The sequence below is a fragment of the Crinia signifera genome, chromosome 19, assembly GCF_055691185.1.
Source record: "Crinia signifera chromosome 19, ASM5569118v1, whole genome shotgun sequence".
Classification (NCBI taxonomy): domain Eukaryota; kingdom Metazoa; phylum Chordata; class Amphibia; order Anura; family Myobatrachidae; genus Crinia; species Crinia signifera.
The window spans coordinates 5697551-5713610 of NC_139226.1; the positions used below are offsets into that span (position 1 = coordinate 5697551).

Below are 16060 nucleotides of genomic sequence, written 5' to 3' on the forward strand. Positions count from 1 at the left end.
TAGAGCGGGCCACTTCCTCTTCCTACCATAGAGCGGGCCACTTCCTCTTCCTGCCATAGAGCAGGCTGTTTCCTCTTCCAGCCTCATAACAGGCCATTTCCTCTTCCTGCCATAGAGCAGGCCACTTCCTCTTCCTGCCGTAGAGCGGGACATTTCCTCTTTCTGTCTTATAACATGCCACTTCCTCTTCCTGACATAGAGCAGGCCACTTCCTCTTCCTGCCCTAGAGCAGGCCACTTCCTCTTCCTGCCCTAGAGCAGGCCACTTCCTCTTCCTGCCGTAGAGCGGGCCATTTCCTCTTTCTGTCTTATAACATGCCACTTCCTCTTCCTGCCCTAGAGCAGGCCACTTCCTCTTCCTGCCGTAGAGCGGGCCGTTTCCTCTTCCTGCCATAGAGCGGGCCACTTCCTCTTCCTACCATAGAGCGGGCCACTTCCTCTTCCTGCCATAGAGCAGGCTGTTTCCTCTTCCTGTATCATAACAGGCCATTTCCTCTTCCTGCCATAGAGTGGGCCGTTTCCTCTTCCTGCCATAGAGGGGGCCACTTCCTCTTCCTGCCCTAGAGAGGCCGTTTCCTCTTCCTGCCTTATAACATGCCACTTCCTCTTCCTGCCATAGAGCAGGCCATTTCCTCTTCCTGCCCTTACTTCAAGGCTGATCAGTTGCCATGGGCAACCTCTTATCTCCTGTCACATTATTGTCACTGCTTTATGAGTAGATGTCTCATGTAATCTTTTCCCCCATGTAACTTGAAGTGTACAGTGCTCGGCCACTTCCCTCGGTGGGTACATTATTTTGGGACACATGAAGGAGATTCTCAGAAGCTGGTGGTGGATGACAATGATGAGCAGGCTCCGCCCATTCTGTAGGACATGAAGTTACTTGTGCTTATTAGTCCAATAATACCCTTATAAACATTGCTACCACTTAGTACAGATAATAACTAATTGCTGTGTAACGGTCCCACATCGGACATCTTTCCTCTACGCTTTAATGAACCTTTGGCGGTGATAATGAACGGCGCAAAGTTCTCCGGTGTCACCATGTATAGGGTGACATTCCTCTGGCCAGATGGTCACCGCGGAGAGCTACAGATACGTAGAGCTGGTGATACTACTATAGTCCTAGCCCTGGCAATTAGCAATGCCAGTGACTGTATTGTATTTTCCTGCCCCCCTCAGGATTGGTTGGTTCTCTCGCTCGCTCTCTCTCTGCCTCCTTCCCTTGTCCTGCACCGTGTCGGCTGGGGGGCTCCTCTGTTACCTGGACCCTGACTCTGAGTCTTGTCTATACAGCAAGCACACAGCGGAGACACCAGCGACGCTGCCCGTAACACCACTTTCCTGCGATAAACACGAGCTGTCACAATGAAACCCTTACATTTCAACTTCATTCAACAAGGAGATGACTTGAGAGGGCCATTATTCTCCCGGCAGCCGGCGTGCCTCCATGAAAGGAATGTAAATGACAAGCAATGATCGGGCTTTGTGACTGCAGTGACCCATGGTGAGGATGTTCCCCAGACAGGAGACACAAGTGCATCAGTGAGAAGGGGTTTGATACCTAGAAGGAATCACCAGCAGGAGTAGGCCGCCAGACCTAGATCTCTCTGCCTGCAAACGTTATATAAAGGGGAAAAAAAAACCCAGGCGAGGGCAAGGTGAGATGAGAGCATGCAGAATCGCATTCAGACTCAGAGACTTGACGCTGGTAAGCGTGGCCCCCCGGGGCCCGAGGAAGTGACATTCATTATTTATCACCAGCGCAGTAAAACTAATTCCTGACAAGTGGCGATTTCCAGTCGTTCTTTGACCTTTTCACGTCTCAGAAGCCAGAGACACCGCCTGCTGAAAGCCCCTTCGTCCCTTTACAGCCCTCGCCACGCCGCGCCGCAGCTGAATGTCGCGCAGAGACTGCCGTGAGTGATAATTTGCTCTCCTAAAGCCTGTTTGGGAGCTGGAGTTTTGACAGAGACAGCTGGTGTCATAAATTGCCTTGTCTCATTTGGTTACTATGCGGCGGCAGACAGTGCCGATATACGAGGTCTTCGGAGAACGCTTAAAACCTATTAAACCTTTGGAGCTAAGAGTTTGCAAAATTGTACTGAAGGATCTGGGGATGGCAGCAGAATCAGCGGACAGTGCCGGGTAATGGGAGCGGAGGACTACTTTATTGCTGGCGCTGAGATTTATGCTGTCATAACAAACTCAACTTGAGTAACTAATTTCTTTATTGCGAACCTCACACTTCTCCGTCCCTCCGAACTTCTCCTCTGCATGGCTCACCCCTACTGGGGTGAAGGCCTGACATTACTAGGCCCAGTACCGACCAGTTACACCTGTGACACGAGTAGCGGCCCACCTACCATCATGTGTTATGTGCTGGACATGGTCCGCATCACAAATGTTTAGGATTAATGCCAATTTACAGAATCATTTGTACATTATTTTCTATTTCATTTCTTTTTTATGTATGTTTTGGGAAAAAAAGTTGTTGCCCTACTTCCCAGCTCTTTAATGAGCAAACTTGGGACACAGTTTATTTATGTATTTATTACCAGTTATTTATATAGCGCACACATATTCCGCAGCGCTTTACAGAGAATATTTGTACATTCACATCATTCTCTGCCCCAGTGGAGCTTACCATCTATATTCCCTACCACATGTACACACACACAGACATTCTCAGGTTAATTTTGTTTGAAGCCAATTAACCTACCAGTATATTTTTGGATTGTGGGAGGAAACCGGAGTACCCGGAGGAAACCCACGCGAGCACGGGGAGAATATACAAACTCTGCACAGTTGGGGCCATGGTGATGATCGAGCCCATGACCTCAGCGATGTGAGGCAGTAATACTAACCATTACACCATCCGTGCTGCCCCAATGAGCCTAAACCACACCCACATTCATGCGGTGCCTTACTCAGATGGTAATAGGCCACACCCCCTCTCGTGTGTATATGGTTAGTTTATACATCAGAGGTGAGGATTAAGGGGTGTTATGTTATATAGCTGATTCTGGCTTTCTGCTAGGTATACAGCAGGTGTTAGAGGTATATATTGCACTGGTCAGCATTACTGTGGCACAAAAGCAAAGCAAAAATAAAATGGACAGGGCAAACTGCTCAACTGCCATGTCTCATATTACAGCGGTTGATCACATGTACATATATGGAGAGTGAATACTCTACAGGAAATACTTGCGGCCTATCCCGTTACTAGGATTCAGTGACATCACTGAAAGTGCGGCCTATCCAGTCACTAGGAACCAGTGACATCACTGAGAGTGCAGCCTATCCAGTCACTAGGAACCAGTGACATCACCGAGAGTGGATAGGCCAGTCACTAGCACCAGTGACATCACTGAGATTGCAGCCTATCCAGTTACTAGAAACCAGTGACATCACTGAGAGTGCAGCCTATCCAGTCACAAGGAACCAGTGACATCACCAAGAGTGCAACCCATCCAGGAACTAGGAACCAGTGACATCACTGAGAGTGCAGCCTATCCAGTCACTAGGAGCCAGTGACATCACTGAGAGTGCAGCCTATCCAGTCACTAGGAACCAGTGACATCACTGAGAGTGCAGCCTATCCAGTCACTAGGAACCAGTGACATCACCGAGAGTGCAACCCATCCAGTCACTAGGAACCAGTGACATCACTGAGAGTGCAGCCTATCCAGTCACTAGGAGCCAGTGACATCACTGAGAGTGCAGCGTGCCTGGTGTTGGGAATCTGGATTTATGGTTCAGTTTGTGTTTGGTATTTGAAGCACTGGTGGCCTCCTGTGGCAGGTCTGTGCCACATCAGCTCAATATTCTGTGAGCAATTATTCACAAGGCTGTGAAGTAATTATCTCTTTTAGCACTTGCTTGGGAGCTGCCTGGATCTCCAACAGGTGTAATTAATCACTTGAGCCCTTTATAGGGCAGGCTCTCTTGCAATACTCTGCCAGTGATAGCTTCCTGTTACCAGTGTTTAGTTCCTGCTTCCTGTGCAGGGAACTCTCTGTCCGCTCTCAGCTACGCTACCTGGTCCCTGGTTCTGGTCTCCTGTTTGGATCTCAGGATATATCCCCTGCAGCTCAGCACCCATTTCCTTCATCTCCTTCTGGGTCCCATTACGTCTGCAGATCTGCTTCTGTACCTGGCCCTGATCCACTGTTACCTCCTTTCCGTGGGTCACGTAAGTGCTCCAGTGGAGCCTGGTATTATCTCGCTTTTTACTCGGTGGCTTGACGATTTTTTTTTTTTCGGGGCTTCTCAGCCCGTAGTTTAAGTTGGGGGTTCTGGACTTCGCCCCACCGTGGGCTTAGCCTGCCTATTTATCTGGTGGTTTCCAGTGTACATTTCTCTGTTACCCTCTGCCCGTCATTCCAGTTCCTTTTTAGGCAGGGCTTCCCGTTCTGCATTGGGTTGCTTTGGGGATTTGCTGTGCTGTGTTATACCCATTGTTTGGAGATTCCCCGAGTCTGTCTCTTGTGCTTGCGACTAGGTCGCACTCCCGTCATTGGCCAGGTACCGGCAGATAGGGGCTCTTACTTAGTTAGGCCCGTTAGTCAGATCATCCTCTTGAGTAACCCCCTGACGATCGCTCACCCTTTGTCCGTCCGTAAGACCTAACTGCATCCGGGTTGGGGCGGGCCTAACTCGGTCCTTCGAACGCGGCGGTCACAGGTGAAGTCTAGTGTTCGCAGGGGTTTGTCATCTGCCCGGGGGATTCAATAGAGTCAGGGTAGGTTTCGCTGTGGCCGCCCTAACCAGCGGTCCTGGCTACGGGCTCACGCCTGATCTCCAGCCTCTGGTAGTTACATCCAGCGCCCAGGCGGCAACCGTAACACCCGGTCACTAGGAACCAGTGACATCACTGAGAGTGCAGCCTACCCGGTCACTAGGAACCAGTGACATCACTGAGAGTTAAGCCTACCCGGTCACTAGGAACCAGTGACATCACTGAGAGTGCAGCCTACCCGGTCACTTGGAACCAGTGACATCACTGAGAGTGCAGCCTACCCAGTCACTAGGAACCAGTGACATCACTGAGAGTGTGGCCTACCCGGTCACTAGGAACCAGTGACATCACTGAGAGTGCGGCCTATCCAGTCACTAGGATCTAGTGACATCACTGAGAGTGCAGCCTATCCAGTCACTAAGAACCAGTGACATCACTGAGAGTGCAGCCTACCCGGTCACTAGGAACCAGTGACATCACTGAGAGTGCAGTCTATTCAGTCAGTAAAGATTATTGATGTTGCAGATAATCCAGATTGTGAATGAATTGCATCCCCTTGAACATGCCTGATCTCTCCCTCCTCTGTTGTCTTTACTTAATTGTTCTTTATGATCTAATCAGTATCTGTTTGATGTTAAAATGCAGATTACACAGAAGAGTGTCCAGCTGCGTGCGCGCACATGTTACATGCTACTTTTCCTACACAGAACGCTTTCTAAGGAAACAGATGAAATCTTGCATTTTGTTAATTTGCCATCAGCGCGTCGCCTTTGTCAGAAGCAATTGGTTAATTAGTCTGAGTGATCAGCTTTAATAACAATGATATAATAGTCCTGTAACATTCTGCGTCTCTCCATCTGTGTAGCCTTCGCTTCTGCCCTGGTCTCTCCTGATTGTTGCCATATTGTCTATGACGTCCCAGCAGTGTAACACACCTGTGCCAGGATTGTGATCCGTTGTGTGATGTCCCAACAGTGTAGCGCACCTGTGACAGGATTGTCCCAGCAGTGTAACGCACCTGTGTCAGGATTGTGAGTGGTTGTGTGATGTCCCAGCAGTGTAGCGCACCTGTGTCAGGATTGTGATCCGTTGTGTGATGTCCCAGCAGTGTAGCGCACCTGTGCCAGGATTGTGATGCGTTGTGTGATGTCCCAGCAGTGTAGCGCACCTGTGCTGGGATTGTGAGCCATTGTGTGATGTCCCAGCAGTGTAGCGAACCTGAGCCGGGATTGTGAGCCGTTGTGTGATGTCCCAGCTGTGTACCGCACCTGTGCCAGGATTGTGAGCCGTTGTGTGATGTCCCAGCAGTGTAGCGCACCTGTGCCGTGATTGTGATCCGTTGTGTGTTGTCCCAACAGTGTGGTGCACCTGTGCCAGGATTGTGAGCCGTTGTGTGACGTCCCAGCAGTGTAACGCACCTGTGCCAGCATTGTGATCCGTTGTGTGATGTCCCAGCAGTGTAACGCACCTGTGCCAGGATTGTGATCCATTGTGTGAGTTCCCAGCAGTGTAGCGCACCTGTGCCAGGATTGTGAGCGGTTGTGTGATGTCCCAGCAGTGTAACGCACCTGTGCCAGGATTGTGAGCGGTTGTGTGATGTCCCAGCAGTGTAACGCACCTGTGCCGGGATTGTGAGCCGTTGTGTGATGTCCCAGCAGTGTAGCGCACCTGTGCCGGGATTGTGATCTGTTGTGTGATGTCCCAGCAGTGTAACGCACCTGTGCCAGGATTGTGAGCGGTTGTGTGATGTCCCAGCAGTGTAGCGCACCTGTGCCAGGATTGTGAGCGGTTGTGTGATGTCCCAGCAGTGTAGCGCACCTGTGCCAGGATTGTGAGCCGTTGTGTGATGTCCCAGCAGTGTAGTGCATCTGTGCTGGGATTGTGAGCCGTTGTGTGATGTCCCAGCAGTGTAGCGCACCTATGCCGGGATTGTGAGCGGTTGTGTGATGTCCCAGCAGTGTAACGCACCTGTGCCGGGATTGTGAGCCGTTGTGTGATGTCCCAGCAGTGTAGCGCACCTGTGCCAGGATTGTGAGCCGTTGTGTGATGTCCCAGCAGTGTAGCGCACCTGTGCCAGGATTGCGAGCGGTTGTGTGATGTCCCAGCAGTGTAGCGCACCTGTGCCAGGATTGTGAGCCATTGTGTGATGTCCCAGCAGTGTAGCGCACCTGTGCCAGGATTGTGAGCCGTTGTGTGACGTCCCAGCAGTGTAACGCACCTGTGCCAGCATTGTGATCCGTTGTGTGATGTCCCAGCAGTGTAGCGCACCTGTGCCAGGATTGTGAGCCGTTGTGTGATGTCCCAGCAGTGTAGCGCACCTGTGCCGGGATTGTGAGCCGTTGTGTGAGGTCCCAGCAGTGTAGCGCACCTGTGCCGGGATTGTGAGCCGTTGTGTGATGTCCCAGCAGTGTAGTGTACCTGTGTCAGGATTGTGATCCGTTGTGTGATGTCCCAGCAGTGTAGCGCACCTGTGCCAGGATTGTTAGCCGTTGTGTGAGGTCCCTATTGGAAGTCTTCATCCCTAATGTCCGTAAAGACTTCTGCTTACTACGGTCATATCCATCAGTGCATTGCAGGTGGTGCCCATCCGTACCACAGAGGCTGCACCATGTCCCATGTTCTGCACTGCACATGCTCTGGACGTCTGTGCATGGAGCTGGTCTCCATGGCAGAGCTCTCACCTGGGCAGAGTTCTGTGTGGATGTGTTGCCATTACTGCAGTCTTATATATGGGCTGGTGTCGGTGTGTACATGATTTTAGCCAGTTTTACAGCAAATGCACGGCTAGGGGGTGATTGGGGTCATAGCAAGATGCCTACAAACTTGAATAAACAATATTTCCATCCATCAGCCCCTGCACTGCGTTAGGCCTAGTCCACCGCCTGCACCGCGTTAGGCCTAGTCCACCGCCTGCACCGCGTTAGGCCTAGTCCACCACCTGCACTGTGTTAGGCCTAGTCCACCGCCTGCACCATGTTAGGCCTAGTCCACCGCCTGCACTGTGTTAGGCCTAGTCCACCTCCTGCACCGCGTTAGGCCTAGTCCACCAGCCCCCGCACCGCGTGAGGCCTAGTCCACCGCCTGCACTGTGTTAGGCCTAGTCCACCGCCTGCACCATGTTAGGCCTAGTCCACCTCCTGCACCGCGTTAGGCCTAGTCCACCGCCTGCACAATGTTAATCCTAGTCCACCTTCTGCACCGCGTTAGGCCTAGTCCACCGCCTGCACCGCGTTAGGCCTAGTCCACCGCCTGCACCGCGTTAGGCCTAGTCCACCGCCTGCACCGCGTTAGGCCTAGTCCACCACCTGCACCGCGTTAGGCCTAGTCCACCACCTGCACCGCGTTAGGCCTAGTCCACCAGCCCCTGCACTACGTGAGGCCTAGTCCACCACCTGCACCGCGTTAGGCCTAGTCCACCATCTGCACTGCGTTAGGCCTAGTACACCACCTGCACCGCGTTAGGCCTAGTCCACCAGCCCCTGCACTACGTGAGGCCTAGTCCACCACCTGCACCGCGTTAGGCCTAGTCCACCATCTGCACTGCGTTAGGCCTAGTCCACCACCTGCACCGCGTTAGGCCTAGTCCACCAGCCTCCACACCACGTGAGGCCTAGTCCACCAGCCTCCACACCACGTGAGGCCTAGTCCACCAGCCTCCACACCACGTGAGGCCTAGTCCACCAGCCCCTGCCCAATGTTACGCTGGTGCTCAGTGACTGTATAAGGCCACTGCTGACTCTGAGCTATCCTTACAGCCTGGAGTGGTAGTGCTCCAGCACCTCACCCCCGTATCTCCTGTGGTGATGCTGGTGCTCAGTGACTGTATAAGGCCACTGCTGACTCTGAGATATCCTTACATCCTGGAGTGGTAGTGCTCCGGCACCTCGCCCCGTCTCTCCCGTGGTTACGCTGGTGCTCAGTGACTGTATAAGGCCATTGCTGATTCTGAGATATCCTTACATCCTGGAGTGGTAGTGCTCCAGCACCTCGCCCCCGTCTCTTCCGTGGTTACGCTGGTGCTCAGTGACTGTATAAGGCCACTGCTGACTCTGAGATATCCTTACAGCCTGGAGTGGTAGTGCTCCAGCACCTCGCCCCGTCTCTCCTGTGGTGACGCTGGTGCTCAGTGACTGTATAAGGCCATTGCTGACTCTGAGATATCCTTATAGCCTGGAGTGGTAGTGCTCCAGCACCTCGCCCCATCTCTCCTGTTGTGACGCTGGTGCTCAGTGACTGTATAAGGCCACTGCTGACTCTGAGATATCCTTACAGCCTGGAGTGGTAGTGCTCCGGCACCTCGCCCCGTCTCTCCCGTGGTTACGCTGGTGCTCAGTGACTGTATAAGGCCATTGCTGATTCTGAGATATCCTTACATCCTGGAGTGGTAGTGCTCCAGCACCTCGCCCCCGTCTCTTCCGTGGTTACGCTGGTGCTCAGTGACTGTATAAGGCCACTGCTGACTCTGAGATATCCTTACAGCCTGGAGTGGTAGTGCTCCAGCACCTCGCCCCTGTCTCTCCTGTGGTTACGCTGGTGCTCAGTGACTGTATAAGGCCATTGCTGACTCTGAGATATCCTTACATCCTGGAGTGGTAGTGCTCCAGCACCTCGCCCCCGTCTCTCCCGTGGTGATGCTGGTGCTCAGTGACTGTATAAGGCCATTGCTGACTCTGAGATATCCTTACATCCTGGAGTGGTAGTGCTCCGGCACCTCGCCCCGTCTCTCCCGTGGTGACGCTGGTGCTCAGTGACTGTATAAGGCCACTGCTGACTCTGAGATATCCTTACAGCCTGGAGTGGTAGTGCTCCGGCACCTCGCCCCGTCTCTCCTGTGGTTACGCTGGTGCTCAGTGACTGTATAAGGCCATTGCTGACTCTGAGATATCCTTACATCCTGGAGTGGTAGTTCTCCGGCACCTCGCCCCGTCTCTCCCGTGGTGACGCTGGTGCTCAGTGACTGTATAAGGCCATTGCTGACTCTGAGATATCCTTACATCCTGGAGTGGTAGTGCTCCAGCACCTCGCCCCCGTCTCTCCCGTGGTGACGCTGGTGCTCAGTGACTGTATAAGTCCACTGCTGACTCTGAGATATCCTTACAGCCTGGAGTGGTAGTGCTCCGGCACCTCGCCCCGTCTCTCCTGTGGTTATGCTGGTGCTCAGTGACTGTATAAGGCCATTGCTGACTCTGAGATATCCTTACAGCCTGGAGTGGTAGTGCTTTAGCACCTCACCCCCGTCTCTCCCGTGGGGACGCTGGTGCTCAGTGACTGTATAAGGCCACTGCTGACTCTGAGATATCCTTACAGCCTGGAGTGGTAGTGCTCCGGCACCTCGCCCCGTCTCTCCCGTGGTGACGCTGGTGCTCAGTGACTGAATAAGGCCACTGCTGACTCTGAGATATCCTTACAGCCTGGAGTGGTAGTGCTTTAGCACCTCGCCCCCGTCTCTCCTGTGGTGACGCTGGTGCTCAGTGACTGTATAAGGCCACTGCTGACTCTGAGATATCCTTACAGCCTGGAGTGGTAGTGCTCCGGCACCTCGCCCCGTCTCTCCCGTGGTTACGCTGGTGCTCAGTGACTGTATAAGGCCACTGCTGACTCTGAGATATCCTTACAGCCTGGAGTGGTAGTGCTCCGGCACCTCGCCCCCGTCTCTTCCGTGGTGACGCTGGTGCTCAGTGACTGTATAAGGCCACTGCTGACTCTGAGATATCCTTACAGCCTGGAGTGGTAGTGCTCCGGCACCTCGCCCCGTCTCTCCTGTGGTTACGCTGGTGCTCAGTGACTGTATAAGGCCACTACTGACTCTGAGATATCCTTACATCCTGGAGTGGTAGTTCTCCGGCACCTCGCCCCGTCTCTCCCGTGGTGATGCTGGTGCTCAGTGACTGTATAAGGCCACTGCTGACTCTGAGATATCCTTACATCCTGGAGTGGTAGTGCTCCGGCACCTCGCCCCGTCTCTCCCGTGGTGATGCTGGTGCTCAGTGACTGTATAAGGCCACTGCTGACTCTGAGATATCCTTACATCCTGGAGTGGTAGTGCTCCGGCACCTCGCCCCGTCTCTCCCGTGGTTACGCTGGTGCTCAGTGAATGTATAAGGCCACTGCTGACTCTGAGATATCCTTACAGCCTGGAGTGGTAGTGCTCCGGCACCTCGCCCCGTCTCTCCCGTGGTTACGCTGGTGCTCAGTGACTGTATAAGGCCACTGCTGACTGAGATATCCTTACATCCTGGAGTGGTAGTGCTCCAGCACCTCGCCCCCGTCTCTCCCGTGGTGACGCTGGTGCTCAGTGACTGTATAAGGCCATTGCTGACTCTGAGATATCCTTACAGCCTGGAGTGGTAGTGCTCCAGCACCTCGCCCCCGTCTCTTCCGTGGTGACGCTGGTGCTCAGTGACTGTATAAGGCCACTGCTGACTCTGAGATATCCTTACAGCCTGGAGTGGTAGTGCTCCGGCACCTCGCCCCGTCTCTCCCGTGGTGACGCTGGTGCTCAGTGACTGTATAAGGCCACTGCTGACTCTGAGATATCCTTACAGCCTGGAGTGGTAGTGCTCCGGCACCTCGCCCCCGTCTCTCCCGTGGTGACGCTGGTGCTCAGTGACTGTATAAGGCCACTGCTGACTCTGAGATATCCTTACATCCTGGAGTGGTAGTGCTCCGGCACCTCGCCCCCGTCTCTTCCGTGGTGACGCTGGTGCTCAGTGACTGTATAAGGCCATTGCTGACTCTGAGATATCCTTACATCCTGGAGTGGTAGTGCTCCGGCACCTCGCCCCGTCTCTCCCGTGGTGACGCTGGTGCTCAGTGACTGTATAAGGCCACTGCTGACTCTGAGATATCCTTACAGCCTGGAGTGGTAGTGCTCCAGCACCTCGCCCCTGTCTCTCCCGTGGTGATGCTGGTGCTCAGTGACTGTATAAGGCCATTGCTGACTCTGAGATATCCTTACAGCCTGAAGTGGTAGTGCTCCGGCACCTCGCCCCGTCTCTCCTGTGGTTACGCTGGTGCTCAGTGACTGTATAAGGTCACTGCTGACTCTGAGATATCCTTACATCCTGGAGTGGTAGTGCTCCGACACCTCGCCCCGTCTCTCCTGTGGTGACGCTGGTGCTCAGTGACTGTATAAGGCCATTGCTGACTCTGAGATATCCTTACAGCCTGGAGTGGTAGTGCTCCGGCACCTCACCCCGTCTCTCCCGTGGTGACGCTGGTGCTCAGTGACTATATAAGGCCATTGCTAACTCTGAGATATCCTTACATCCTGGAGTGGTAGTGCTCCAGCACCTCGCCCCGTCTCTTCCGTGGTGACGCTGGTGCTCAGTGACTGTATAAGGCCATTGCTGACTCTGAGATATCCTTACATCCTGGAGTGGTAGTGCTCCAGCACCTCGCCCCGTCTCTTCCGTGGTGATGCTGGTGCTCAGTGACTGTATAAGGCCATTGCCAATTCTACACATGTTACACAATTTGCTTTTCTGTCGCCAATGAGATATTGTGCACAGGAAAATGCTTCTGATATGAAGCCGCGTTCTACACCTCCGGTAATTGTATCTATAAATGGCGCCAGTGACAGGTAGTAATGAGCCGATGGGATCAGACGGGGACAGCAGACGACAGCTCTGTCTGCCGACTGCGGAGATGCCACCTGGTGCAGCGTCAGGATGAGATCCGCACGTAGACAGGTGTATAAAATGTTCTCATCATTGTCATTTTACAGTGTGACTTGTATGACTGCAGCTGCGTCGTCCCCTCTCCTACATAGCCAGCAGGCTCAGAATTAGGACCATCTGTTCTCCATGTGAGCAGAAAGTACACCTGCTGGATTTGTCTCCTCCCACTCATTTGCATATAGTGCCACTAGCAGCAGGGGAGAGCTACAGAGTGGATGGAGACCACAGGCACGTTTCATGAAGAGGGACAAGACACTTAGGATGGTTGCTGCTTTTTACCCGCTTAATACTGTTGCTTGCAGCTGTCGGCAGATCTTCTACGCTGCACTCTACTAATCCTGGAGATCCACCGGATCTCCCAGCAATATGACGTTCTGACCTACAGCCCTGGCCAAAGTGCAGCAGTAATGGTGCCCATACACGGTGCGACGTGGCAGTGCGAGGAGATGCCCGCTCCTTTGCACATCCCATTGCACAACACATAAAGTATGTGCTGCCCGTGCTTTTTAGTACTAGATTGCATTGTATCCGGTACAAGTAGCACGGTGCTGTAGCACATTGTGGGGGTTATTCTGGTTCACTCCTTCTCCCAAATTCCTTCTTAGGTGGACAAAACCATGTGTTCTGCTGCTGGGGCAGATGTTACTTGTGCAGAGAGAATTAGATTTGGGTGGGGTTTTACTTCAAAGTGAGATCTATGTTGCAGTGTAAAAAAACAGCAGCCAGTATTTACCCTGCACAGAAACAAAATAACTCACCCAAATCTAATTCTCTCTGCACAAGTTACATCTGCCCCCCTAAGAAGGAACAGAATAAGGCCCTGTGTGCTGTTTGTACTAGATACAATGCAATCTAGTACTAAATGCACAGAGTTCATCGCACCGTGTGTGGGCACCTTAACCACTTAAGTTGTGTGCCCAGCGGGCTGTCTCGGAAAATTTCCGGGCATAGCACTATGTAGTAGGTGCGCTCCAGTGGTGCCTCCATCGGAGCACCACTGGCGCACTACCTTTAGGGTAGTACCCGGTTATCGTACGCCGGAGCTACCCCACCGCCAGCTGCCAATCATCCTTCTGTAATGACGTCGGCGGCAGGCTCAGGGATGTTCGGGGCGGCTCAGGGGGGACTCTGGAGAGTTCAGGCACCCAAGTCCTCCCGAGCCGCCGCGAAACATCCCCGAGCCTGCCGTCTGGGGCAGCGGCGGCAGAGGAGCTCCGGCGTACTAACTCCGGAGCAAAGGTGAGGGGGGCGGCGGCAGCTTATGATCTATGGTGGGTTTTGCTGGGGCAGGACAAACCTGCCCTGATAGTTTTGTCCTGCCCCAGCAAAACCCACCACTCAAGGGGTTAATGCTAGGTACACACCAGAACGATCCTGATCGTGGGCAGATTGTGCGGTGGTCGCACGATCTGTTGGAGAACATGATCTGCATACGATCTGCTAATGATCCGATCTGGATCTATATCCAGTTGAATGGATCTTTTAGAGATCCTTCTGACAGCAGGTGGGATCTGTAAATCCACCTGCGGGGAGGAGCTTCGGATCGGAATAAAACATGCCCAATTTACCTACAATCAACATACAATCGGTGGGAATTGGATCTAGATTGATGGGATCGGACCCTTGTCGTCCTGGTATGTTCCCTACATAAGACCGCGGTGGCAGGGTCTGCTGGCGGTTTCCTATTATCACATAGAATTGTCAGCCTGATACGTGTGTAGTGTTCAGTAACACGCTCCCCACGTCTGCACTGTCCTACATCACACCGTTCAGCCTGTAATATGGCCGCTCTGTGCCGCGCCGGGTTACCTGGCTCTGTGGCGTGCAGGATGTAATGATATTTTTCTGCAGCTGATCATCGCCTAATGAAATCTTTATCCTTACATGCTGATGTGTGCGCCGGTCCCTGGTGCCGAGTCTCCTCCTCGCCGTACAGACAGTAATGAAAACAAGATCCTGGCTCTCAGGCGATCGGACTCGCTGACGTTCTGTTATTCTCCTTCCTTAATGAGCTGAGTATTCCGAGTTATCTCTGCTTCAGGAGGCAATCCTGTGACACTGCCCTGCTGGCAGCATTATCCCACCGATCTCTGAGTATTGCCAAGAGCAGCCATTTCCCTGTGTAATATACACCCAGGTTATTCATTTATTTATTATACGGAAGGTACAGAAAGATGATTTATCCTGTAACGCGTCCCCCTGAATAATGGTGTGTAATAGCAATAACTACTGATAATTAGTATTACTATGGGGGGGGATTCCGTAAAACAATTATGCGGTAAAAACCCAGTTATCGGGTTTTTACCGCATTTTGGTGTGCAGCAAAACTCGCACGGCGGGTTTTCGCTGCGAGTGGTGTCGCCAGCAAAAGCTGGCGATACCCCATAGAAGCCTATGGGCTTCTTAACACGACCCCCGCCGCCCCGAACGGACCCCCGCCGCCTCGTGCCAACACCCCCCCCCCCCCCCCTCACCTGCTGTGTCCAGGCGTGTGCTGCCTGGACCTGTGACCTCCTCCCTGCACTGTATCCTCTTCCGGGTGCAGGGAGGAGGAGGAGAGGCCACCTGGTAGCAGCAGCCCCGGGTAATGGAGGGAGGGGGAGCCGCCGGGACCGGCAGCACATCGCCGGCAAGATTGCAAAGGACAGCTCTTAACGCAAGAGCTGTCCTGTGCCATAATTATCGCATATGTTACAGTATATGCGATAATTAGGTGTGCGGTAGCCGGCGATGTGCGGCGGGGTAAGGGGGCGCGGATGTTACAGCATATGTGATAATTAGGTGTGCGGTAGCCGGCGATGTGCGGCGGTAAGGGGGCGCGGATGTTACAGCATATGTGATAATTAGGTGTGCGGTAGCCGGCGATGTGCGGCGGTAAGGGGGCGCGGATGTTACAGCATATGCGATAATTAGGTGTGCGGTAGCCGGCGATGTGCGGCGGACAGGGAGCGCGGATGATGTTACAGCATCCCGCATTACTGGGGAACAATATGTTAGAATTAAGGCCCATCCACCCAGATAACGCACATTGGAGACCACTGAGTCACCCAGCGTTAGGTGTCGGTTGCTTGGTGACCACCGATCTGCAATAAGGATAAACAAGCTCAGAGTATTATAAGTGTGTGCAAACTGTTCAGTCACCATTTCTCATAGGTGTGTGTGTGTGTGTGTGTGTGTGAGGGGGGGGGGGGGGGGTTGTTGATGCTCCAATTAGTTTTTGTTTTGGTGGTGCTGCTGGGGGCATTGTATTCTCTTTCCAGCAATGTTTTATCAAATGCAAAACTCAGAATATACAGTTATGTGTAATAATGTGACTACCACCTCACATGGCTCCATACACACCACACACCACCTTCCCCCACATGCCACTGTGACCTACCCAGGTGCCTCCACATACCCCCACCCGTTCCCCACATGCCACTGTGACCTACCCAGGTGCCTCCACATACCCCCACCCGTTCCCCACATGCCACTGTGACCTGCCCAGGTGCCTCCACATACCCCCACCCGTTCCCCACATGCCACTGTGACCTGTCCAGGTGCCTCCACATACCCCCCCCCCCCATCCGCCCTCACATGCCAGTGTGACCTACCCAGGTGCCTCCACATACCCTTTCCCAACATGCCATTGTGACCTACCC

At 53.3% G+C, this 16060-nt stretch overlaps 1 protein-coding gene across 1 annotated transcript in view; it reads left to right on the top strand.

The window, feature by feature from the left end:
• The window catches only part of IGSF21 (immunoglobin superfamily member 21), a 400123-nt gene that overhangs the window by 137550 nt on the left and 246513 nt on the right, over positions 1-16060 (top strand). The gene's annotated exons all lie outside the window — the stretch shown is intronic.